The sequence below is a fragment of the Hyperolius riggenbachi genome, chromosome 9, assembly GCF_040937935.1.
Source record: "Hyperolius riggenbachi isolate aHypRig1 chromosome 9, aHypRig1.pri, whole genome shotgun sequence".
NCBI classification, from domain to species: Eukaryota; Metazoa; Chordata; class Amphibia; order Anura; family Hyperoliidae; genus Hyperolius; species Hyperolius riggenbachi.
In genome coordinates this window covers 167,108,035-167,133,366 of record NC_090654.1, presented here as the reverse complement: position 1 = coordinate 167,133,366, position 25,332 = coordinate 167,108,035, and the positions used below count along the sequence as shown (strand labels likewise).

Below are 25,332 nucleotides of genomic sequence, written 5' to 3'. Positions count from 1 at the left end.
CGCCTCCTCCCAGTCAGGGTCCAGCCACATTTTTTACGATTATTGCAATCTAAACTTGTGAATTTTATCTGGGGAACTTCTAAGCCTAGGGTGGCTAAAACCACTATGTTTGTACATAAAACTCAAGGGGGTTTGGGCTTCCCCAACATCATGAAATACTACCAGGCCGCCCAGATAGCGCCTATGGTAGGCCTATATAGGGGCTCTGAGATGCCACTCTGGTCCCTTTTTGAAATCGTGGCGGCTGCTCCTCAATCTGTCCAATGTTCCATCTGGTTGCCACCTAGGCTGAGGCCTCCCTTATTGGGGAAAATTTATAAACATTGTCTGGCTGTATGGGACTCCTTTAAATATTCTCAGGGGCTCCTCTCTCCCACTCTACCTTTGTTACCTATCCTGGAAAACCCCCTCTTAAACCCGGCATATGATAATCCTACTGCGTTCCGTTGGTGGTCCTCTAAAAAAATATATTTGGTGCAAGACCTGGTTAAGAACTCGAAAATAATTCCTTGGTCTGACCTCCAAGAAAAATATCTGATCCCTACCTCAGAATTCTTTAGATATCACCAACTGAAACATTGGATTAGCTCCCTTCTTGCACCTCACCAGGATCACAGCTCCACATTGTCATGCTTTGAGAGGGCATGTGTCCAGAACCCGGAAGGACAGGGTCTCATTAGCTCATTATATTCTGCCCTAAACAGCCCATCGGCTACTTTTTCTCATGCCTATGTGAAAAGCTGGGAGCGTGACCTAAAGGGATCTAAGGACATAGATGATTGGAGGGCAGTTTGGGATACCATTAATCATATCTCTATTAATGTGAACCTGGTAGAATCCTCTTTAAAAATCCTAATGAGATGGTACTGGGTGCCAGCTAGATTGGTACATTTAGGCGGGTCGGGCTCCTGTTTTCGGGGTTGCGCAACGAAAGGTGACCTACTTCACACTTTCTGGAAGTGTCCCATGTTAACCCGCTTCTGGACCAAAGCTTATAAATTGTTGCAAGCAGTTTTTCACACTCCCATTCAGAAAGACCCCTGGTCAGCTTTATTGCACTTCAAAATAGATTCTCTCTCAAAGCATCAGAGGGCACTATGTCACTTTATTTTTGTTGCGGCCAAGCAAACAATAGCCAGAGCCTGGAAACAGCAAATGGTCCCATTTGAGGAAGTTAAAAATAGGATCAACAACTTTATGACAGAAGAAAGGCTGGCAGGAATACTCCTGGATAGGCTGACAAAGGTCGATAAGATCTGGCAGCCCTGGAAGGATTACTTGACCATAACAGGCAGGGGATAATACCTTGGTCTGGGGAGCCTTGCAGAATCCTGGAGCGTACGGTTGTGATCCTGGTGCACGAGTCCTTCTTCTCTCCATTTCCTTTCTTTCCTTTCTTTCCTCCCTCTCTTTCTTTTCTTTTCTTTCTCTCTGGGATGGGGGGCGGGGGTGGGTAATGGGTGGGAGGACCTTTAGGGGAAGGGGTATGGGTCAGTTGAGGGACCAAGTTCACCATCGCCAGGGGAGTTCGGCAGTCCTGGGCTGGATTCCCCTGCTAGCCATATATTGGGGCGGCTCCTTGCCCTCTCACCTTCAATTGTTACTGTGCGGTATGCCATCTTTTGCCTTTGTGATATATGTTAAGCTAACATGGTTATTGTCATGCTGTCCAGTTCTGGGTGAATATTGATCCCTTACTGGAGTTGTATCTTATTCTTGAAAAATTCTCAATAAAATACTTGAAAGAGAAAGAGGAACTGTCGCGAAAAAACACATACACATAAGAAGTACATTTCTCCCAGAGTAAAATAAGCCATAAATTACTTTTCTCCTATGTTCTTGTCACTTACAATAAGAAGTAGAAATCTGTCATTACTGACAGATTTTGGACTAGCCCATCTTCTCATAAAGGGGTTCTTAGGGTTTTCTTTATTTTTAATATGCACTTAGTGAATGGCAGTTGCTCCGTCCAACTGCCAAAATAGTGTACAGCAAGCAGGGAGGCTGGCCAGCATCTTTGTATAAACCTTTTTCAGGGAGCGTCTTTATAAAGAATAAAGGCCATGCTGAGAATACCCTATGGAGAGATGGACTAGCCCAAAACCTGTCGGTAATATCAGATTTCTACTACCTACTGTTAGTGACAGCAACATAGGAGAGAGGTAATGTATGGCTCATTTTACTCTGGGAGAAATCTACTTCTTATTTGTATGTGTTTTAAATTTTAAGATTTTCACGACAGTTCCTCTTTAAGGCCCGCTTCACACTGCAGATCGGCAGTGCGGTGGACAGCTTTAAGGATTACCGTGTTAGTACGCAGTAATCCCTGTCTGATATCCGGCCTAGCAGGAAGTGACACTCACTTCCTGTTGGGCAATTGATGACGTGTGCGGAAGTGTATTGTTAAAATACGCCTCCGTGCATGCGCGATGCTGAAAACTGTGGCGGGCTTTTAAACAACATGCACGTTATCATAGATTTACATGACTTCTGGTCCAGTGCAGATCACCAAAGGTCACCACAGGAACCGCATGGTATCGTAAGTTTGGAAGCGCTTTAGATAAGGCACTTCCAGTGCAGCGTACCCCAATATGGGGAGTGTGAACTCCCCCATAGACTTCCATTAGGGTGCGGTGGGGTGCGGTAAATTTAACGAAATGAGCTGAGAGAAAATTGGGAACATGGGTGGGAAGCTGAGTAATAAGGTAAACATTATGCCAAGTGGTTGGGATGGCTAGGGATTTTTACAATGGGGTCTTGGCAGAATGTTGAGAGCACTTTCACATCATGTTGCGACGTGTACAGTACTCTCCCCCGCCGCAGCTCCCTTTAGTCTTTAAGAGACAGACCCCAGTACCCGCAATGTGGTGCAATGTGACAAAAGTGGTCCGTCCGACGCAGAACCTGCAGCGCATTTCTGAGCTGTACTGAGCGGCACACGACTCTATGGGAGTCAATGGCACCCCAAGAGATATAGATTGTTGCAGTAGCTGTGCCCCGCACATGTACAGATCACAAAAAACATATGATGCACTTCCTGTCTGGAAGTGTTCATGTGACTGAGGGGGTCACACATTTCTGATATCACTAGCATAGACGTTTGGGGGCCACAGCAATTTCCCTGTCAGTGCAGTCTACTGCAGGGAACAAAATATAGGTGCATGAAAATCGCACTGCACCATAGGTGCAACCACCCTTATACTTACAGAGATTGTAATAAGGCGATTTAGGAGATCCTTTAATTGGTAAGTACATGTTTACATGTTTAAATGAAAATTACAATGCACATCAGTTTCGTTTTATGTCATGGGAGTGACCAGACACACATTCCCCCCCTCCCCTCGTACTTGCTCCCCACCTTGTAGAGTAAGCACAGCAGAGCAGTGTAAAGTCTAATATTTCTCTGTTCCAGTGCGGCGTCTGGTCTCTTCACATTCCTGGCAAGTGGCAACCACTCACTGTATGCTGTATACCCTTCTCCCAATGAGTGTCACAATAGCAGGAGCCAGGAGATAGCAGCACAGAGTGAGTGGCTAACTGCTAGGAAGGAAGCAGAGACCCAACAAAGTGCTGGAGCAGCTAAATATTACAGTGCTCTGCTGTATTTACCTGCAGAAGGTGCAGTCTTGTCTTTTCAGCACATCTTTCAGGCAACTGAAGATGATTTATTAGACCAGGCTATAGATTTCCATTTCTCCCTGAACCGATTTTGATGCTCGTCGTGTGCCCATTGTAGGTGTTTTTGGTGTAATTTCAGTTACTAGTCTGATCATAATTGCAATTCTGTGATTATCTTAATATCTCGTAATTTCCATGTCATTTTTGCAAGTTATGCAAAATTATGTTTAAAGGCTTAATTTGAGGTCATAAGAAAACCTATTCTCACATAAATGCATTGAAGACTCTGGACACGAGAAAACACATTTTTTGCACAAATGCAATGAAGGCCAATGGACATGAGAAAACATGTTTTTGCGCAAACGCAATGAAGTCTGTAGATTTGAAAAATTATGTTTTCATGAAATTACGTGTCATTGCGTAATTATGCATCATGATTATGGTTATCTGCAAAATTAATTTTGCAATAGTCTGACAATTTTTGGCATTATGATCTTGCATGCTGCCTTAAGCAACCACCTAAAATATCCTGACCGTGCCTCTTTACCACCCGCCAGTCAGATTTTTATGATCGGATCTGTTCTGGGCTTGCTGAAAATCATACCATTGATGTATATGTTATGGCCAGAGCCCGAAGTCGATTTAAAAAGAGGAGGGGGATTGTGGCACCACTTGCTGTGTGGTTAGGAGACTCACACTTTCTATGTGAATAGAGGTGGGTGGCAGACACTCATATTATGTGAAGGATAGCTTGGTAGTTGTTACCAATTAAGGGCTGAGGCTTTATAGTCCTATCCAATCACTCCAATAAAAGAGCAATCAGATATTCACCCCTGCTATAGCTAATGAGTATGGGGTCTACCTCCTAAGATGCTGCTTACCTATTTGCCAGTAGTGTATTGCAGGAATTGTAGAATCACAGCAAAACTGTACTACTATTTTTATGTAGTGTTGCTAAAAGTTATAATGCCCTATCAACATTTTTTTGCATTAAGTCCTAGGTTTAAATTAGTATTATTATTATTGATTTATAAAGTGCCAACATATTCTGTGGTGCAGTACAAAGTAAGAAACAAGAAAGGGGTACAAAACAATACACACCCATATACAAAATAGAGAATTGGCACACAATACAGAATTGGTAATTACAGTGAAAGAAATTAATATGAATAAATGTGTAACAAATTCCAAGACACAAAAGGGTGAGGGAGCCCTACCCTTGAGAGATTACAGTCTAAATGGTTGGGAACAAGAGGTGGGGTAGTATACAATATTCGTATTTAGAGGCAGTGTGTTTTAAAGGGACTCCGAGCAGTGCAGAAACTATGGAAAGATGCATACCATTTTGAAGCTCTCTTTCTCCTCTTTTCAACGACACATAAACCGTCACCCTACGCCTTTTAGTTTTCAATATTTTCGCGATCGAAATCATGGCAGCCGCGATTTCGATCGCGAAAATAGCGAAAAATAAAAGGCGTAGGGCGGCGGTTTATATATCGTTGGTAAGAGAAGAAAGAGAGCTTCAAAATGGTATGCATCTTTCCATAGTTTCTGCACTGCTCGGAGTCCCTTTAAGTTTAAATTAGAGCCAAAACATTAAAACATAGCTTGGATAAAGCCTGTATGTTCTCACCTTGATTTCTTGATTTTCCACCTACATCCTAAAAACAAATTGTAGGATTACGGTAAGAAACTTCCCCTGGTTAAAAAAAAAAAATCATAAGTAAATAGTCCTAGACTTTGATACAGACCTTACATTTTAAGCCCCTCTTAGATATAGTTAGTGACATACTGTATATTGTCAATATTAACTATGTGCAGCAATTAGCAACACAATATAAATGATGATAATAACACTAAGCCAGTCCATCTACCAGGAAGAGAATGGTGACTGCAATACACAATGTCACCAAATTATTATATTCTTGTAACAAAGTTGAAACAGAGTGGATCTATGGTACAATATGACAAGTATTTTTACATTGGACTATAAATCAGGCATGGGCAAACTTGGCCCTCCAGCTGTTGAGGAACTACAAGTCCCACAATGCATTGCAGGAGTCTGACAGCCACAGTCATGACTCATAAAGGCAAATGCATTGTGGGACTTGTAGTTCCGTAACAGCTGGAGGGCCGAGTTTGCCCATGCCTGGACTATATAGTGGGTAATCAAAACATCTAGTGCATGTCCCTATGAATTGGTGGTCTGCAGAATCCCTTGCATATCCACAGCCGATGAGTGAGTACTGTAGTGGTCCAGGGCCTCATGGAATAGCCCATTAACCTTGCTGTTGTTTGGTCTTGACTTTTCCAAACCAAATGACTGATGTTCAAGGAGACATTCATTTTAACCTAAATCTGAATTGCAGCACTACTCCTAAGAGGCAGAAAAAACAGATGAAGCCCACCATACAGGATTGGATGTTTGCAGTGATTACAACGAAGTTTAACGTCTTTTCAATTGTTTGCAATTAATAAATCATTCCAACATGTTATAGATACAGGAATAGATCTGACAGGAAAACATTATTAGATTTTTCCCCCCCCAAACTAATAGTGGATCTCTCAAGGGGTCCATAGCTGGGAATTCCCAATCTAAAAATGTACTTGGTAAGGAGAAAAACCCTAAACTCTGCAGTGACCTCAATGACCTTTTTAAAGGAACGTTAACTTGCGCTCTATCATAGCATTCAATCATTGGCAAGTCCACAAGGGACTGAAATACAGTACCTAATGTCTACTCCGGCAGAATATGAATAGCCATTAGGAGAAAGCTGTAAGCTACGGCTTACATCGTTTCACAGTTGAGTTGTTCGAAGACAGGCTGCCCATTACATACAGCAGCTGCGGGATTTGGCTTTTCCTTGCATTCATTTTGAAGCCCTCTCTACTCCTCCAACTACTTTTCAATATTTTCCTCATTACCAGCCAGCGGCACTGACCATATTGTCATATGTAGTTAGATTAGGCAACCAAATGTAAATAGCCGGGAGACTGCAATGGCTAGAGAGTGCACACACCTGGTAAATGCTGAGGCTGTGTTGGTATATAAACACTGCACGGCTGGCAGAGTGAAATCTTATTACGTTGTAACTGCCAAGAGTTGAATGCACCATCCAGGAATAATGGGCTGCTGGACAGATGGATTGAGGCATACAATGTAAACTGCACAAATACGGACTAAAAAAGTTCAACGCAGCTTTGATAATATGATATGTGCAGCAATCCATAAGGTGCAGCAATCCAATAGGATTTTAGTTACTTCTAGTGAAAACTGCGTGTTGCAGTGTGAACAACATAATGGTAGACCATGCAAAATCGCCTCTTATCTAAACTAGTAGTTGTTATCATTAAAGTAACCTCATCACTTTGTTTAAACTCCTTGTCCTAGAAAAAAAAATCAAATAAGGTAGAAGACTGAAAATACCAGAGACCAGAGTAACATTAGTCAGAATTCTATGCAAAAGTGAATCACTAATTAAGACTTGCTTCCATGTTTACACTAAAACCCCCTTTGAGGTGGATTGATGCCTTCCTTCTACAAATATCAGAGTAATCAAGCCGCTCGGGGTGACCCAAAACCACTAGGACTGGCTGTCTGCATGTTGGGTTGATGTGTCTCTTAAAAATGTAAAGCTATAGGCTTGATATACACCAGCGGTTCTGGATGTAAGCCTGGCTTCAAGGGCATAAAGATATAATTTGCATATTCAACAACAACAACAACAACAAATAACATTTGTAAAGCGCTTTTCTCCCGTGGGACTCAAAGCGCATAAGCATGGCTCCGACCATCGTGGTACAGGGGAAGAATTTTATAAATCTGGAAATGCCAGGCTAAACAGGTGGCTTTTCAGTCTGGATTTGAATAGCTCCAGGGATGGTGCTGTCTTTACTGGGTGTGGTAGGGAGTTCCAAAGAGTAGGGGCAGCATGACAGAAGGCTCTGTCTCCAGATTTTTTGAGGTGCACTCTGGGAGTGACCAAGTTTATAGAACTTGCTGATCTGAGGTTGTGAGAGGTGTGGTGCAGCTTCAGCAAGTCCTTCATGTATCCAGGGCCCAGATTGTGCAGGGATTTGAATGTCAGCAGTCCAATCTTGAAGAGTATTCTCCATTCTACTGGTAGCCAGTGCAGTGAGCGAAGGATCGGTGTAATGTGACAGTGGCGAGGCTGGTTTGTTAGCAATCTGGCAGCAGCATTCTGCACTAATTGCAGGCGACGCAGGTCTTTTTTGGGGAGGCCAGCATAAAGGGCATTGCAGTAGTCCAGCCGTGATGTGATGAAGGCGTGGACTAGGGTTTGAAGATCCTCTGGGGGAATCAGATGTTTAATCTTTGCAATGTTCTTCAGATGAAAGAAGGAAGATTTAACTACAGATGAAATTTGGTTTCTGAAACTCAATTCCCCATCGATTAGTACGCCAAGGCTGCGCACAAGGTTGGAGCTGATTATGTCTGAATTCCCAATCCTGATTGGTGTTGCTTTAGGATAGAGCTGTTTTGATGGCGAGCACTGGCTTTGGACAAACAGGACCTCAGTTTTGTCAGCATTCAGTTTCAACCAGTTATCATTCATCCATGCCTGAAGCTCAGCTAAGCAAGAGTTTATTTTTGGGGTAGGGTCTGTTCCACCAGGTTTGAAGGACAGGTATAGCTGTGTGTCATCGGCGTAGCAGTGGTACGTCAGGCCATGTCGTTGGATAAGTGTACCGAGTGGCAACATGTAGATTGCAAACAGCAGAGGGGATAGGATTGATCCTTGTGGCACTCCGAATTGTAGAGGTGCAGGTTTGGACATTATAGGTCCTAGGGATACTCTCTGTGTTCTGTCAGTCAGGAATGATCTGAACCACTGGAGGACTGATCCACTGATGCCACAGTACTCCTGCAGTCTGTTAAGCAGGATTTCATGGTCAACTGTATCAAAAGCAGCTGAGAGATCCAACAGGATTAGGATGGAGCATTCCCCTCTGTCCCTTGCCATGAGCAGATCGTTGCAGACTTGGATGAGGGCTGTTTCACAGCTGTGGTGTTTCTTAAAGCCAGATATTCAGCAGTGTGCATTGTGGGTAACCACAGTTACACACTTAAATCTGAATTATTGCAAGTACCTTCTGTTTTAAGAAGGCAAACCACTCTTCTACAAATACTGTCGCCCCTATACATGACTAACCTATACTGTGACACCTATAGCTGACTAACCTATACTGTGGCACCTATACATGGCTAACCTATACCATGGCACCTATAGCTGGCTAACCTATACTGTGGCACCTATAGTGGGCTAACCTATAATGTGGCACCTATAGTGGGCTAACCTATACCGTGGCACCTATAGCTGGCTAACCTATACTGTGGCACCTATAGCTGGTGGCACCTATGCCTGGCTAACCTATACTGTGGCACCTGTAGCGGGCTAACCTATAATGTGGCACCTATAGTGGGCTAACCTATACTGTGGCACCTATACCTGGTTAACCTATACTGTGGCACCTATGCCTGGCTAACCTATACTGTGGCACCTATACCTGGCTAACCTATACTGTGGCACCTATACCTCGCTAACCTATACTGTGGCACCTATGCCTGGCTAACCTATACTGGGGGAACCTATGCCTGGCTAACCCATGCTGTGGCACCTATAGCTGACTAACCTATACTGTGGCACTTATAGCTGGCTAACCTATACTGTGACACCTATACCTGGCTAACCTATACTGTAGCACCTATCCCTTGCTAACCTATACTGTGGCACCTATAGCTGACTAACCTATACTGTGGCTCCTATAGTTGGCTAACCTATACTGGAGGCACCTACAGCTCACTAACCAATACTGGGGCACCTATAGCTGGATAACCTATACTTAGGGAACTTATGCCTGGCTAATCTATACTAAGGGCACCAATACCTGGCACAGAGGGAACATCTTAATGTCTATGGGGGTGTGGCCTGTGTTAAGGAGTGGTGTTTAGGGCGCCGGAGCTTATGTGTCTATAGGATCCTGAGCTGTAAATCCAGCCCTGTCTGTGCTTGTAGAGGTGCCCATTCACTGTGTCGAATTCCCGCCTATATATAGCAGATCACTGTGATAGAATCTGCTGTTAAATCGATAATGCAAACGCTGACCGATCGACCGATTTCCATCCAAAATCAATTAATATCGTTGATCTGTCTCGCCGAAAGATTTCTCTCAATCGCCGGCGGGTCAGGAGCGTGTCGATAGCGCTCCACCAATACTTTACCTCTCCACCGGCACGAATCCCCTGGCCATCTTCAGTCTTCACTTCCTGTCCCATCCTGTCAGGGGAAGTTCAAACAGTAGAGCGCCCTCTACTGTTTGAACATCCTCTGGTCACATGGCGTGCCTGGAAGTAAAGAGAAGATGCCCAGCGCGGACAGAAGGAACATCGGGGACTTGCGCCGGCGGAGAGGCAATGTATTGCAGCGGGCAGCGGCAGCTCCACAGATTGTCAATCGATTTCATGCTGAAATTGATTCAAAATCTGTGTGCAGTGTATGGGCAGCCTATAGATCCCTCTCCAATCAGATTAGATCAGAGAGGGATCTATCTGTTGGTTTATCTGGTGGCAATCGATTACTAGTATGGCTGCCTTTGTGATCACTTCTATAAATGTTTTAAATGATAATAATCATTAGCAAGCTGTTCTCCATCCCCTTCTTGCACCTTTGACACTGTGTTGCCCTTGGCAGGTTTTTGTGCACCAAATCAATTGTTATGTAAAGAATGATGGGGGGCCCAGTGTAAAACTCATACCGAGGCCCATAGCTCTTTAGCTACGTCACTGAATTCACTGCATGCAACCAGTTGAGGTAGAGGCTCACACCCAATCTAAATATGTTTAACTAGCTGCTTTAGACTAAGCCCCACCTCCAACACATCAGAGGATAGCAGTTCGAATGATTTCAAATATGAGTAAGATCTCACTCTCTCTCTCTCTCTCTCTCCACACTACATGCTAAAGCTGGTCTAGCATAAACCATACTACCATTATGATTAATTCAATAGAAAAAGTAGCATGAATAAGGATTTGTACTTTTGAAAAGCATGCTTATATACCATAGCTGGGATTTGAACCCAGGACGCAGTGTGTAGTAGGTATCTGTCTTACCCTCTAGACCATGAACCACACTACATGGCAGTAGGTATCTGTCTTACCCACTAGACCATCAACCACACTCAGGGCCAGGCTGAGGCAGAGGCTGGAGAGGCTCCAACCTCAGGGCGCAGTGTAGGAGGGGGTGCACAATTCATTCAGCTGTCATTCCCAATTGTGTTTGAAGCAGAAAGAAATAAGAAAAGGTGATACATGGCAGTTACTGCAAGCCAGATAAGTAGAGATTAAGGTGTTGGGGGGGTTGGGGGCCCTGGGGCACCTCTTAGTGTAATAGCAATCAGTGTGTGATGGCTGGGGTGGGAGGGATGGGGGGGCGCACTTTGCTGTCTCAGCCTTGGGTGCAGAAGGACCTTGTCCCACCTCTACATGCTAAAGCTGGCGTAGCATGTACCATACTACCATTACGATCAATTCAATAGATATGCTATGGTATATAAGCATGCTTTTCAAAAAGTCGAATCCTTATTCATGCTACTTCTTCTATTGAATTGATCATAATGGTAGTATGGTTTATGCTAGGCCAGCTTTAGCATGTAGTGTAGAGAGAGAGAGAGAGAGAGAGAGAGAGAGAGAGAGATTTTAAAATGTGTCAGACGGAATTCCGGATACGTCGGAATTCAGCGGAACAGCTCTGGAATCCCGTCGGAATGAAACGGTAGCGGTATGACGGTATGCGGAATTGTCCCGGAAATGGGCTCTTCCGACCATGCCTGCTCTTTACCCCCTGTATCACCCTGAATCATTCCTCACTATCACCCCATCACCTCTCTCCCCACACAACCACCGCCGTCATTTTCTACCCAGCACCCTAAGACCCCTTTTAGGCACCATTTCCATTTAATAAGCATGTAGTTCAGCCTCCTGTCTGCCAACCACAAGCACCTATCAATGGCATGCAGCCAAATGGCATTGCTTGGTAACATCACGCATTTCATGGTTTCATGGATCTTGGACATATACCTTCCCTTATCATTTTGGACCATCCCAAGTCCCTCCTACCCTACTCCATTGTCCTAACTTCCCATAAGTTTGGGGTATCCCACCCACATGGTTGTTTTTTTCTAAGGAGCAGCAACCTCTCCATATCTCCACAAGGCCGAGTGGGGATGATACTTCCCCACATGCTGATCTGAGTACTTGCCTCTGATGCAACCCAGCCTTGTGAGTGTAATGATTTTCTTTATTATACAGTATATTGGAAACCAACAATGATACACCACGTCAGGCTTCTGGTGTCCCTTTGTCTATTTTTATCTCCCCTGCAAGTCTTTGCGAGGGATTCTCACTAGCTAAGATCATAGGGCCAATAGGATGGATCTAGAACAGGCATTGGCAAACTCGGCCCTCCAGCTGATACAGAACTACAAGTCCCACAATGCATTTGCCTTTATGAGTCACGACTGTGGCTGTCAGACTCCTGCAATGCATTGTAGCACTTGTAGTTCCTTAACAGCTGGAGGGCCATGTTTACCCATGCCCAGGGCCGGTCCGCCCATGAGGCGGGGTGAAACTTTTGCCTCAGGCGGCACTTCTGGGGGGCGGCACCCACCCGTCCGTGGGTGTGGGGGGCCACCCGAGCTGGAGGGGATAGCGGGCAGGAAGGGGGTATTGGGCCTAGCGGCGGGGAGGGGGGTCAGACCCCCCCTCCCTCACCTGGGTCCCCCGTCCTCCGCTCCCCTCCAGCTTTAAAAAGTTAAGTTGCCGCCGCTTTTGTAAAAGGCACGGGCGGGGATCACTCACCTCTTCCGCCTTCCAGCGTCCGCTCCACTGACGTCACTTCCTGCTACGCCGCCCACTGTATTGTAAGTGAACGGCATTACATAAAGTAACGTCAGTGGAGCGCACGTTGGAACGCGGAAAAGGTGAGTAATCCCCACCCGTGCCTCTTACAATAGCTGCAGCAACTTTTTAAAGCTGGAGGGGAGCGGAGGACAGGGGACCCAGGTGAGGGAGGGGGGGTCCGACCCCCCTCCCCGCCGCTAGGCCCAATACCCCCTTCCTGCCCGCCATCCCTTCCAGCTCGGCAGCCCCTTCCTCCATGGCTTGGGGGGGGGGGGCAGCGATTTCTTTAAAGTTTGCCTCAGGCGGCAAAAAGTCTAGGGCCGGGGCCTGCCCATGCCTGATCTAGTAGAATTTTAAAGATGCTTTTACTGGGGCTCTGTAATGCCTGGGGGTTATACTTTCTGACCACCCAGCGCAACAGGGCTAAGTAGCTGGATAATGGAAGAGGCTCCACAGATGGACACAGGAGTAATGAACAAGGGAGCAAGATTGCCCAGAGCAACTGCAGCTCTGGGCTGCCTATCAGGCTAGATGCAAAGTGATACAATGCACAACAGACGTAGTCGGTAGCAGGCTTGGGTCATACACGTTAAAGCGGAATATAACACTGCATTTTAACTTTGCTCTAAAACATTATTTACAGCATATTATATGCAACCAGCATTTTTTTTTTTACTAGACCAGCATTGGAAGGGTTACACAGAGTTTTAAAGTTCCTGGAGATTTCTGCAGACGCATCCGAAGCTGAAATAGATACATTTTGTTTACATAAATATATCTAAGTGTTGAATGTTACACACTTTGGCTGTCCTCCAGCTCAGTCAGAGAGAGTGAGTCACATTCAACACTTAGATACATTTATGTAAACAAAATGTATCTATTTCAGCTTCGGATGCGTCTGCAGAAATCTCCAGGAACTTTAAAACTCTGTGTAACCCTTCCAATGCTGGTCTAGTAAAAAAAAAAAATGCTGGTTGCATATAATATGCTGTAAATAATGTTTTAGAGCAAAGTTGAAATGCAGGGTTATATTCCGATTTAATTTAGATGTCAGGTGTATTGGAAGGATTAGGCAGATTCATAGTCGAGAGGCAGGCAAAGGTCGGTACACAATACAATATACAATATTACAAATAATACAATACTGACTGACTAGAGTACATATATATTGTGATTCGAAGAAAAAAGTGAGAATTGGCTATTGGGTGCATGAGAAATTGCAATATAACTTTATGCAATATCAAAATCTAAAAAATCCTCTATTACACTCTACAAATACTATGAAAAAACTATTAAAAGATATGCTCAATCTCACCGGGCCCCCACCTGAGGGAACAAAAACATTGAGGCTGCAGCCCTCAAAAAACTATAAAAGGAGTCCCACTTATAAGGGTCGAAATTCAAATGTCCACAGGAAGGTAGAAATGCACATTAACTAATGAATCCCCTGACATTAATGTTGTTGTCCAAATAGAAGTCTTGGGTGTCCCCCATTCGCAGGGAAAGTTGAGATAAATGGACATTTAATACAAGGCTTAACACCTGGGTGCTAGTTGCAGAGCATGCACAGCTGTTTTTGCTCACTAACATCTTGGCTTGATTGAGATTGAGCATACCTTTTAATAGATTTTTCATAGTATTTGTAGAGTGTAATAGAGGATTTTTTAGATTTTAATATTGAATAAAGTTATATTGCAATTTCTCATGCACCCAATAGCCAATTCTCACTTTTTTCTTCGAATTTCAATATTGTTGGCATGATGCATGAGGGTGTTGTTATTATGTGAAGTATAATCTATTCTGTCATCCCATTTGCCTATCTCTTCCCATTTTTTGAGCCGTGCGATACATATATATTGTGCTGATGCGCAATATATGAAATGTAGCTCTCAAATAACTCACTAGCTAAAGTACAAGTAATGACATTTAACAAGACAGACAATAGACAGACAGACAGACGGAATGCTCAGCCAACCTAGTCGCTGTTTCAGCAACGGCAACATTCACACTGAGATAGACAAGACTAACAGGTAGGAGCAAAACTAATGACAACCGCTGCTATAATTCATCCTCAAGAACAAGGCAAGAACAAGACTAAAAGGAATACTACCAGTCACCAACGTGGTGCTGGCAGAATCCAAACTATCAGGATCGGAAGGACTTTACAGACCCCCGCAAGTCAGCAAACGTCCAGCAAACATGAAAATATAGAGCAAGGCATTATACATTTTTACAATAACAACTTTCACAGCATAGACCCAACGACATTTCAGAGAGCTGAGCGCTATGTCGGGCGGAGTCTGAAATGGGAGGCAGACTTTTATGCCGGCATCAGCCGATGGATGCAGGTATGCAAATTTCCACACAGCTGAATGGTAATCATTCAATCCTGAGCTGGCTTGATTACCATTTGCTAGCTGAAAGACTATCATAACAAATGCATGCAGTACTATGCAACAACATGCATGCAGGAAATCCAGGGCTATCTGGCTGCAGTTCAACTGCAGCAAACTATATTAGGAATCCTGACAGCATCCTGAACTGCTCTGAACTGAAGAGTTATTGCAAATGTCAATAAGACTTACTGCGAATACGCAACCGAATGCAAGCAGACAAGTCAGAACTGCCCAGTTGCAGCTCCACTGCAAGGGACAGAACATGCTACAGGAGAGATCCTGACAGGCTCCCATTCAGTTCAGTGTTGCCGTGGTATGTAGCAATAACAATAACATTTCTATAGCGCTTTTCTCCCATAGGACTCAAAGTGCTTAGGCTATCTCAGATAGCTGTGCAGATGGAAGTGTGTGGGCGTGTGTGTGCGTGCATGTGGGCTGGTAATGTGCAGGTGGCAGAGCTCCACGTTCACAAACTTAGATATGATGAGCAATAGCAGACTGTTAGGTCTACAAGGGGTTACAAAAGACTTAGAGGCACACTGCTTTATTACAATTTTTAGAAGATGGGTAAGATGGAGCAAGAAAAATACAAATGCTTTTTTCCCTTCTATAGGCCATAGCGGACAGAAATATGTATAACAGTATGTTTAGAAAATGCACTGTGTTGCATTGCTTTTATTGGTATCTTTCTATGCAACGTTTGATGGTCCTGCAGATTTTCAAATGCATATATTGGAACAAATTCATTGCAACACTCAGAATTGCATTCAATGAAAATACACTGTAGTTTGCCTTTTAAAAATTTCATCTGATTCAACCCTTTTAGCTGGTTCCATCTATCCATTTTCCTTTAATTCCTGAGGTCACTTTCAACCAAGCCATCAATTACGATGTCCAGAGGAAGTTTGTAATTAGTGAACTAGTAATGACCCTGACACGGTTTGAGCTGAACTGTAACCAAGCTGTGCCTAGCCCACAAGTCACAGATGTGCCGGGATAATGGGAGTTTGCAGAATGAAAATAATTTATTGCCAGCCTTTTTCTTCTGACAAGCAAGTACATTTTCTGTGTGTATGACAGCGAGTCTATAGGTCACATGAATGCACACTTGCTTTCCTTTTTTCCTGCTTTGAATTGGCCTCATTTTACAGTGGTGAATATTACTTGGAAATTCATTGTTCCTTTGCAAACTGCTGCTGAGTCTCAAGAAGTTTTCTGAGTCAACTCAAATATAGTAAAATGTACAAATAGCGCAGGACACGGTGTGCCCAATCAAGCCACACAAATAAAAATGCAGCCTTAATGATAAAGGCCTCCACGCGATGGTCAAAAGTGCAGGAATTATCTTAACCCCAGGAAAGGAAAGGTAGTTATATTTAAGCTTAAATATGAGATTCTCTGAATCCCCTCCATTTATTTTTATGCTAAAGGATGTTAGGTAGTAACTCTACCACTGATAATGCATCAGCTTTTCATTAATGGCATAGCTGTGTACTTTGCATACTGATAATCACCAGTAAATTGTTTCCTGCTCTCTACTCATCTGGGACAGCCAACACACTTGCAGTGCAGTTTAGTGGGGGTTTGTAGGTTTATGGAGGGTGAGGTCTAAGGTGCCAGGACATCTGTGCCTGAAGCCTCCTGTGAGGTAAATACGGGCCTGAATTAGGGTCATGACTCTTCAACTACGCTACTGATCTGATCTGTACACTCATAATACCCTATTGTCAACACCATTATCATAGATTGCATATTTCTATGTATAGACCATGATGTGTATGTGACTCCAGCCGCCTTTCCCGGGAACCCCATGCTTGGGGAATTTGCCATGTCATGATTAAAGAACAACATGCACTTGATAAAAACGGTTGAAAAGGAGAAGGCCCCCACTCACCACCTTTACCAGATACTGTGATGCTCCCATAAAATTTTAATGACAACTTTCTGCTTATCAACATATACAAGTGATTGTCTGCTCTTGAAACCAATGACAGCTTTCAGTGTAGAAGAAATGTCAGCAGGAATGTATTCAGCCCATGGCAACAAGAGCTAATGGCAAAAAAGGAAGCATTAAGCCAACCGAGGTACAACTGTTTTTTTTTTGTTTTCCATATGTGGGGAACATATAAACGCCAATAGCTTTGTATTATGCAGCATTATTCTAACTTCACTTCAGAAGACTGGGCTTCATTATCTCTCATATAATTTTAAATTGCATGTATTTTAGCTTAGATTCCGAGAGTGCTAAAAGCATCTGCTGAATGCTGTTGTGTATATTAGTTGGCATTATTATGTGAAATAGCACATCTCTGCTTCATATTGATTAGGACAACTATAAGAGGCCATTAGCGGAAATAAAGCTCACTTCAGATTACGGTCCTGTCATCACGTGTTTCTTTCAGATGCAATAAAATGTTCAGCTGAGTAGCAGCATTTAGCTGTCAAACACTTTATCACATAAAACATTGCTGCCTTTAGAAATGCTGCTCTGAGCTTATTGTTTGACAACAGAAGTACAAAATAAAAGGGTGGAAGTGAAGCATTTTTGCTCCTTTAAAGAATAAGTATAATTATAAAACATTTTAGCAAGCTGAATATTTCCAGGAAAAAAGAACAAGTGTGCAAGTTTCACCCTTTTAGCCTTTTTCCTTTTCCACACTGTCCTATGATCATGAAATTTGTGGATACTTGCACTATAAAGGGTGTGATTTAATCTGCGGTGTGCTGGTGAGATCTTTAAGATTGAATTACGAGTGTGGTATTGCCTATACCACCTCACCAAGCACCCCAAGAAACGGATGGTGTGCCTGACTCGCTTTGAAACTAATGATCATGAAATGTCTTATTAACTCAAGAACTCCAGCCTGATAAATTCTAGTTGTAGCTGGAAATGTCTCCGAATATGTAGTTAAAAAGCTGCAGTGAGAGGTTTATGGAGGCTGCCATATTTATTTCCTTTTAAGCAATACCAGTTGCCTGGCTGTCCTTCTGAGCCTCTGCCTCAAATGCTTTTAGCTATAGACCCTGAACAAGAATATGCAGATCAGGTGTTTCTGTCATTATTGTCAGATCTGACAAGATTAGCTGCATGCATGTTTCTGGTGTTATTCAGACATTACTGCAGCCAAATATATCAGCAGGGCTGCCAGGCAAGTATTTTCTAAGATAAAAATAAGATAAAAATAAATATGGTAGCCTCCATGTTCTTCTCACTACAGTTGTCCTTTAAAGAAAGGATGCCTACAGTTGTCCTTTAAAAAAAGGATGCCAAAGAAAAACAGATCCCAAATAAATAATGAAAATTAACATCAATATTTATAAGAAAAATATTTAAACAGTGGTGTAGCAATAGGGGTTGCAGAGGTAGCCACCGCATCGGGGCCCTTGGGTCAGAGGGGCCCTCCCTAAAGCACAATATTAGCTCTCTATTGGCCCTTTGTTGGTTATAATCACTTCTATATATATATCATTAACAAACTGTTTCACATCCCCTACTTGCACATCTGACACTGTTGTTGTCCTTTGCAATTGTTTTGTATAGAGTGCTTGGGGGGCCCCATGGAAAACTTGCACCAGGGCCAACAGCTCCTTAGCTATGGCACTGTATTTAAATGTATGTGGATTAAAACCTGCATAGACACCCAATCTCTACACAAATGATTACAATCAGTGTAGCCACACTAATTGAACAAAATAAGGCATACTGTGAAAAGAACACATGAGCACAAAGAAATGGACGGTCTTCATGAGATAAAACAAAAACATTGACACATGTGAGGTGAAGTTAGTTAAGCGTGCATGAAAAAAGGGTGCCGGGAAAAAAGGGCCCGGGTTATTAACAAATTTGGCGCCAGGTATTAACGAAATTTGCTAACGAGAATCATCGTTCTCAAGCTTTATTAACGATAATTACTGTTCCAAAAAACAAATGAGAAATAACAACGAATAAATATTAATGTTAAATATTGTAACGTTTTTCGTCAATACTGCTTAACCTAACCCTACCCTCACACAGAACCCTCCCCTGGTGGTGCCTAAAACTAAGCACTCCCCTAGCGGCGCCTAACCCTAACCACCCCCCTGGTGGTGCCTAACCCAAACCCCCCCGGTGGAGCCTAACCCTAATCACCCCCCTGGTGGTGCCTAACCCTAACCTGCCCCTTGGTGTTGCCTAAAGCTAACCGCCGCCTAGGTGGTGCCTTACCCTAACCACTCCCCTTGGTGTTGCCTAACACTAACCACTCTTTCTGCAGAAATACCCTTTTAGATATATTAACGATAATAGCTTTGAAAACGGAAAATCTGTACTTATAAAAATAATATATAAAATAATATGACAAAAACTATACGGTTATAAACTTCTAAAACGATAACTACCTCAAAAACTATAACCTTATAATGTTATTAATGAAATTTTTCACGGCATCCTTTTTTTCATGCTTTTTTTGCCATATTAACGATAATTGCATCAAAGTCTATGGCGGCGCCCTTTTTGTCCACCCTCAGCCGGCGCCCTTTTTTCCTGCTCCCGAAGTTAAGTAGGTGTAAAGAATATAGATAGGCCTGTGATCAGGGAAGGACTAGGACAATTTGGCTTTCGGTAGCAAACAAAACAAAGTGGCCCTTGGATTAGGGTGATATATAGGGAAGGAGGAGTGGGAAAACAAATGTAGTGGCACAAGAATCAAGTATAGTGTAACAAATGTCCACCTTTTCCTTGCTCACCAATGCATTGTTGATTCTAAACCTCTCCCAGAATGTGTTACAACTTTCTAGTTTACCTTGCAGTATGTCCTCAGCTTTGTAGTACATGATAACCACTGACAGAGGCAGAGATCACCTCTAACAGAGATTGTGGCCGCCTATTGCTGCTTTAGATATGGGGAGCCATCTATGACCGATAGCTGACAAGGAGGCCACCTATGACTGCTGGCTTATATTGGAAGCCATCTATGACTGCTAGCAGATACTGGGAACTACCTAAGTCTTCTGGCTATTATTGGGAGCTATTGATGATTACTGGATGATATTGGGAGCCACCTATGACTGCTGGCAGATAGAGATGTCGTGAACCCGCGGATTTTGGTTCATGAACTGTGAACACGAACTTGCAAAAAAGTTTGCGAACCGGCAAACATCGCAAACCACAATAGACCTTCAATGGGCAGGCTAACTTTCAAAACTACAAACACTAAATCTGGTCACAAAAGTGATGGAAAAGATGTTTCAAGGGGTTTAACACCTGGAGGGGGCATGGCGGAGTGGGATACACGCCAAAAGTCCTGGGGAAAATTACGGATTTGACGCACAGCAGGGTTTTAAGGGAAGAAAGGACATTGCATTGCTAAATTGGAGGCATAAAGTGCTTTAAAACATCTTGCGTATGTATACATCAATCAGGTAGTGTAATTAGTGCACTGCTTCACACTGACTGCAAAGAGTTGTTTGAGTAGTGATGGCCATGCTGGACTGGTGCGCACGATGGCGAGAGTGCAGGCGATGGCGGTTTTCAAGCCCATTTGATCTGGCAGGTAGCTCAATGACAGATCAACAGTGACTGTCCAGCTGATCAAATTTGGTCGGTGCACAATGAAGCAACAACCTTATTATCTTGGGTCAGATGTGCCCCCCAACACACTCATATAGGTCTGGTCATTGCTTCACCAGAAAAATTATTATAGTGGCCGCTGCTAGCAAAAATTCAGGAATCCACCTGGAGTCCTGGACCCTGTTGGTGGTGGCGGAGAAGGCAGTCAAGCGGCCTGCAGGCAGAGATGCTGTGTGGGGGGACTGACTTAGTCTTGGGGCAGGCAGCAGCGGCGTCAGGCAGAGATACTGTGTGGGGACTGACTTAGTCTTCGGCCAGGCAGTAGCCCTCTGGGATCCATGCCTCATTCATTTTGATAAACGTGAGGTTCTGAACACTTTTTTGACCTAGGCGACTTCTCTTCTCACTGACAATGCCTCCAGCTGCGCTGAAGGTCCTTTCTGACAGGACGCTTGAGGCAGGGCAAGCCAGAAGTTGGATGGCAAATTGTGACAGCTCTGGCCACAGGTCAATCCTGTGCACCCAGTAGTCCAAGGGTTAATCGCTGCTCATGGTGTCTATATCCACACTTAAGGCCAGGTAGTCGGCTACCTGCCGGCCGAGGCGTTGGTGGAGGGTGGTCACTCAACAGGCTGGAAGGGGTCACTCAACAGGCTGGACAGCATGAAAGACGCCATCTGCACAAAGTTGGATGCCGACATACTAGCCATCTCGTCTTGCTCTTCCTCAGTGATGTCAGGTAAGTTCTCCTCCTTCCCCCAGCCATGAACAATTCCACGGGAAAGGTGAGCAGCACAAGCGAACTGCGATGCCTGCTGCGGTTGTTCTTCCACCTCCTTCTCAAAAAAACACCTTCCTCATCTGACTCCTCTTCCCCAGATGACTTTTCCTCCTTCTCCCCCCTCCTCTGTGATGCCGCGGGTGTTGCTGATGCCACAGGTGATGTTTCCCACAACTGTTCCTCCTCTTCCTGTTCACATTCCTTTAAAGCTTGATCCACCACTCTACACACGGCACGCTCCAGGAAGAAAGCATATGGGATCAAGTCGCTGATGGTACCTTCACTGCGACTCACCAGGTTTGTCACCTCCTCAAATAGACGCATGAGCCTGCAGGCATTACGCATGAGTGTCCAGTACTTCGGCCAGAAAATGCCCAGCTCCCCAGAGCATGACCTTTCACTGTAGTTGTACAGATACTCATTATTATTATTATTTATTGTATTTATAAAGCGCCAACATATTACGCAGCGCTGGACATTAATTTAGGTTACAGACAATATTTAGGGGTGACAAACAGCAATATGACAATACAGGAATACAAGAAAACCAGATAACACAGCACAGTATGAGTACAAGGTAATGCTTAGTCAGTCACTGGAGGGGAGCATGGAGATTAGGCAAGTTAGGTTCACTCAAATGCATAGCATGGGTGCACAGTAATGGAGGTGCATGATCAGGTAGGACACAAAAGGAGGAGGACCCTGCCCAAAGGCTTACAATCTAGAGGGAGAGGTAGGGACACAAGAGGTAGGGGAACATAGTTCAGCTGTGGGTTTAGAGCAATTGTGAGGGGTGGTAGGCCAGAGTGAAAAGGTTCTGAGGGCCTTCTTGAAGGTGTTGAAGGAGGGGGCTGCCCTAATGGGTGGAGGTAGGGAGTTCCATAGTGTTGGAGCGGCTCTTGATAAGTCTTGGAGGCGTGCATGGGACTGGGTGATGCGGGGGACGGTCAAGCGAAGTTCATTGGAGGAGCAGAGTGAGCGGCTTGGTGTGTATCTCTGAGTAAGATCAGAAATGTAGGATGGACAGGTTTTGTGGACGGATTTGTAGGTCAGACACAATATCTTGAATCTGATTCTGGACTGGATAGGAAGCCAGTGGAGGGATTCACGGAGGGGAGCTGCCCTGGTGGAGCGATGGGAGGAGTGGATAATTCTGGCTGCCGCATTCATGATGGACTGCAGTGGGGCTATTCGGGTCTTAGGGAGACCAGACAGAAGGGCATTGCAGTAGTCGAGGCGGGAAATTATGAGGGCATGGATGAGGAGTTTGGTGGTGGCAGAGGTCAGGAAAGGGTGAATCTTACAGATGTTACGAAGGTGGAAGTTGCAGGACTTTGTGAGGTTTTGGATGTGGGGAGTGAAGGAGAGTACGGAGTCCAGGGTGACACCCAGACAGCGAGCTTGAGAGGTAGGGCGAATGGTAGTGTGGTTAACAGTGACCTGAACATCTGGGAGGTCCAGGGATGACTGGGGTGGGAAGATCATAAATTCTGTTTTGTCTAGATTTCGTTGATGGCTTTCTCCTGTTGTAGCAGGCGACCAAAAATGAGGAGCGTTGAATTCCAGCGAGACGGGCTATTGCAAATCAAATGCCTCACCGGCAAGTTGTTTCTCTGCTGAATGTCGGCCAAGCGCACCATGGCTGTGTAGGAATGCCTGAAATGCCCACACACCTTCCTGGACTGCTTCAGGACCTCCTGTAAGCCTGGGTACTTAGACACAAATCTTTGGATTATAAGATTGAGCACATGTGCCATGCAAGGTACATGTGTCAACTTTCCCAAACTTAAAGCTGACAAGAGATTGCTGCAGTTGTCAAACACCACGTTGCCGATCTCCAGTTGGTGTGGGGTCAACCACTGATCCACCTGCTCCAGTGTGACTCTCGGCTTTGAGTCAAGACATGTCCAAGATGGCGTGACAACCTCGTACCTGGCATGTAGCATAGGCCCTCGGGAGCTGGGGGTGTGTAGTTGGAGAGGAAATCGCAGCCCCAATAGAGTGGCACTGCCACTCAGCCGAGGAAGAGGAGGACGACAGTGAAGAGGATGTAGCAGGAGGAGGAGGAGGAGAAGGAGAGGAGGTGGCAGCAGGCCTGCCTGCAAGCTGTGGAGGTGTCACAACTAGATCCACTGCACAGCCACGTACTCCCTGCTTGCCAGCAGTCACCAGGTTGACCCAATGTGCCGTATAAGTAATGTACCTGCCCTGACCGTGCTTTGCAGACCAGGCATCCGTGGTCAGATGGACTGGGACCCTTGACCCAGGGTCGCCTTCAGAAATTTTTGGGCCACATACTGGACAAACAAACTGCCCCCCCCCCCCCGTCGGCCTGTCTGTATACTTTCTATTGTTGCAGGAATGTGTCTGAGAGAGCAGAGTAACTGCCCAGAGTAATGGTTGCAATTGATTTAGGGGGCTTGTGGTGTAGAATCTGGGGGGGGGGGGGGTCATTGTGGGGTTGTATCTGTGTGCTCTATGTCCAGCAATGACCACAGTGCCTTTCCAGACCTTTCAGAGCAACGGAATGTATATAGTTTATCTTTGGGGCTATTTTAGTACTGTCTCTTTAAAACGGAACTGATGCAAACCTGATACATAACCTGATACTTTTTTGACCACAAATGGAACTGATCCTGAAGGGACTCGGATCCGTGTCCAACTGACAGTTTTGGCTGCAAACGCAAGTGTGAACCGGGCCTTATGCTGGATGTGGACTGCATCCTCCACTCCCCTAACCACGGCTCCATTCAGCTACAATTTGGACGGAAGTAGGCCCTGACCCAAGGAAGAAGTCTTTGCCCTGCATGTACAGTTCAGTTATCATGTACTGCTGGCAGCTGGTATGAGTGCAGCATGCCGCTCAAGAAGCCACGGGAGCGCAGACACATCATTCTGAATAAATTGCTCATATGCTTTATGCAAACGGCCTGAACTGCGCATGCGGGCAGACTTTTACTAGTTCAAATACCCCGACCTCTAGTCTGGAACAAAGTGGTAGCTGAACGGATTTGTGAGGGGCAGAGAATGGAGGACACAGTCTGTGTCCATAGATTGCATTTTGGACAATATGGACACTGCTTCATTACAATTACCCAGGATTTCATTAAACTGTTTCTTTTTCTTTTTACTTTAGACTTCCTTTTAACTTACCTGGGACTTCTTGCAGCCCCCTGCAGTCACCCTGTGCCCACACTGTCCTTTTGGGGTGACCCAATCAAAGCTTCCAGCCACGCACCTCATTGCATCCCCATACACAGCAGCATTCTGTGCATGCACAATTTGGGAAAATCGTTTCTGCTCATAAGTAGAATGTTCCTGTGATGACCAGCCAGCTTTGAGGGGGTTACCACTTCTGACTGGAGGGTTCTGGAGTGACGGGGCGTGCACAGGATGACTATCGGGGGCTGCAAGAAGCCCCAGATAAATTAAACTGCACTGCTTTACTTTAATAACCCTTCGAAAGAATACCAAAGCCAAAAGAAATTGGAAAAACGGGGAGCAGGCATGTATTGTTCTCATGTCCGTTCTATTCCAGCCCCTTCCTTTGTGTTACCTAATTGCCCCCTTGCACCCCCTTCCAGGTAGGCAAGTTGCACATGTGCGTGTCATGGGTACGTTGTGCATTGTTCCTGGCCGTGGTTGCGCGATATAGGACTTGCGCAGCCGGGCCAGTGCCTGCGCACTACTGCAGCTCACTCACTGACTTAGTTGCACAGAAGAGGCTGCAGGGGGGCAATTATCTTTTAACCCCCTTGCCGTTCCAATTCTTTTTTTTTTTAAATCATGATAGCTGCTGAGCAGCGGCAGCTCTGCAGCCACTAAGCAGGAAATCCCGTTCAGAACGTGATTTCCTGCTGGGCTTCCCCGGTCGCCATGGCGACAGGGCGTGATGACGTCACCGACGTCATGGACGTCGGGACATCAGAGGGAATCCCGATCCACCCCTCAGCACTGCCTGGCACTGATTGGCCAGGCTGCGCACTGCCAAATGACCGCCATGGGACAACCGCTAGGTCCTATGGTGTAAGCGACACCTCCTGCGGTGCCAAAATGACCGCCATGGGAC

The 25,332-nt window shown here is 44.8% G+C and overlaps 1 long non-coding RNA gene across 1 annotated transcript in view; it reads left to right on the top strand.

Moving 5' to 3' along the window:
• Positions 1–2,072: 2,072 nt before the first annotated feature.
• Positions 2,073–25,332, top strand: part of LOC137532785 (uncharacterized) — a 42,564-nt gene continuing 19,304 nt past the window's right edge. The window contains exon 1 of the long non-coding RNA XR_011023996.1: positions 2,073–2,162. This is a non-coding gene — a long non-coding RNA (uncharacterized lncRNA). The remainder of the gene's footprint in view (positions 2,163–25,332) is intronic.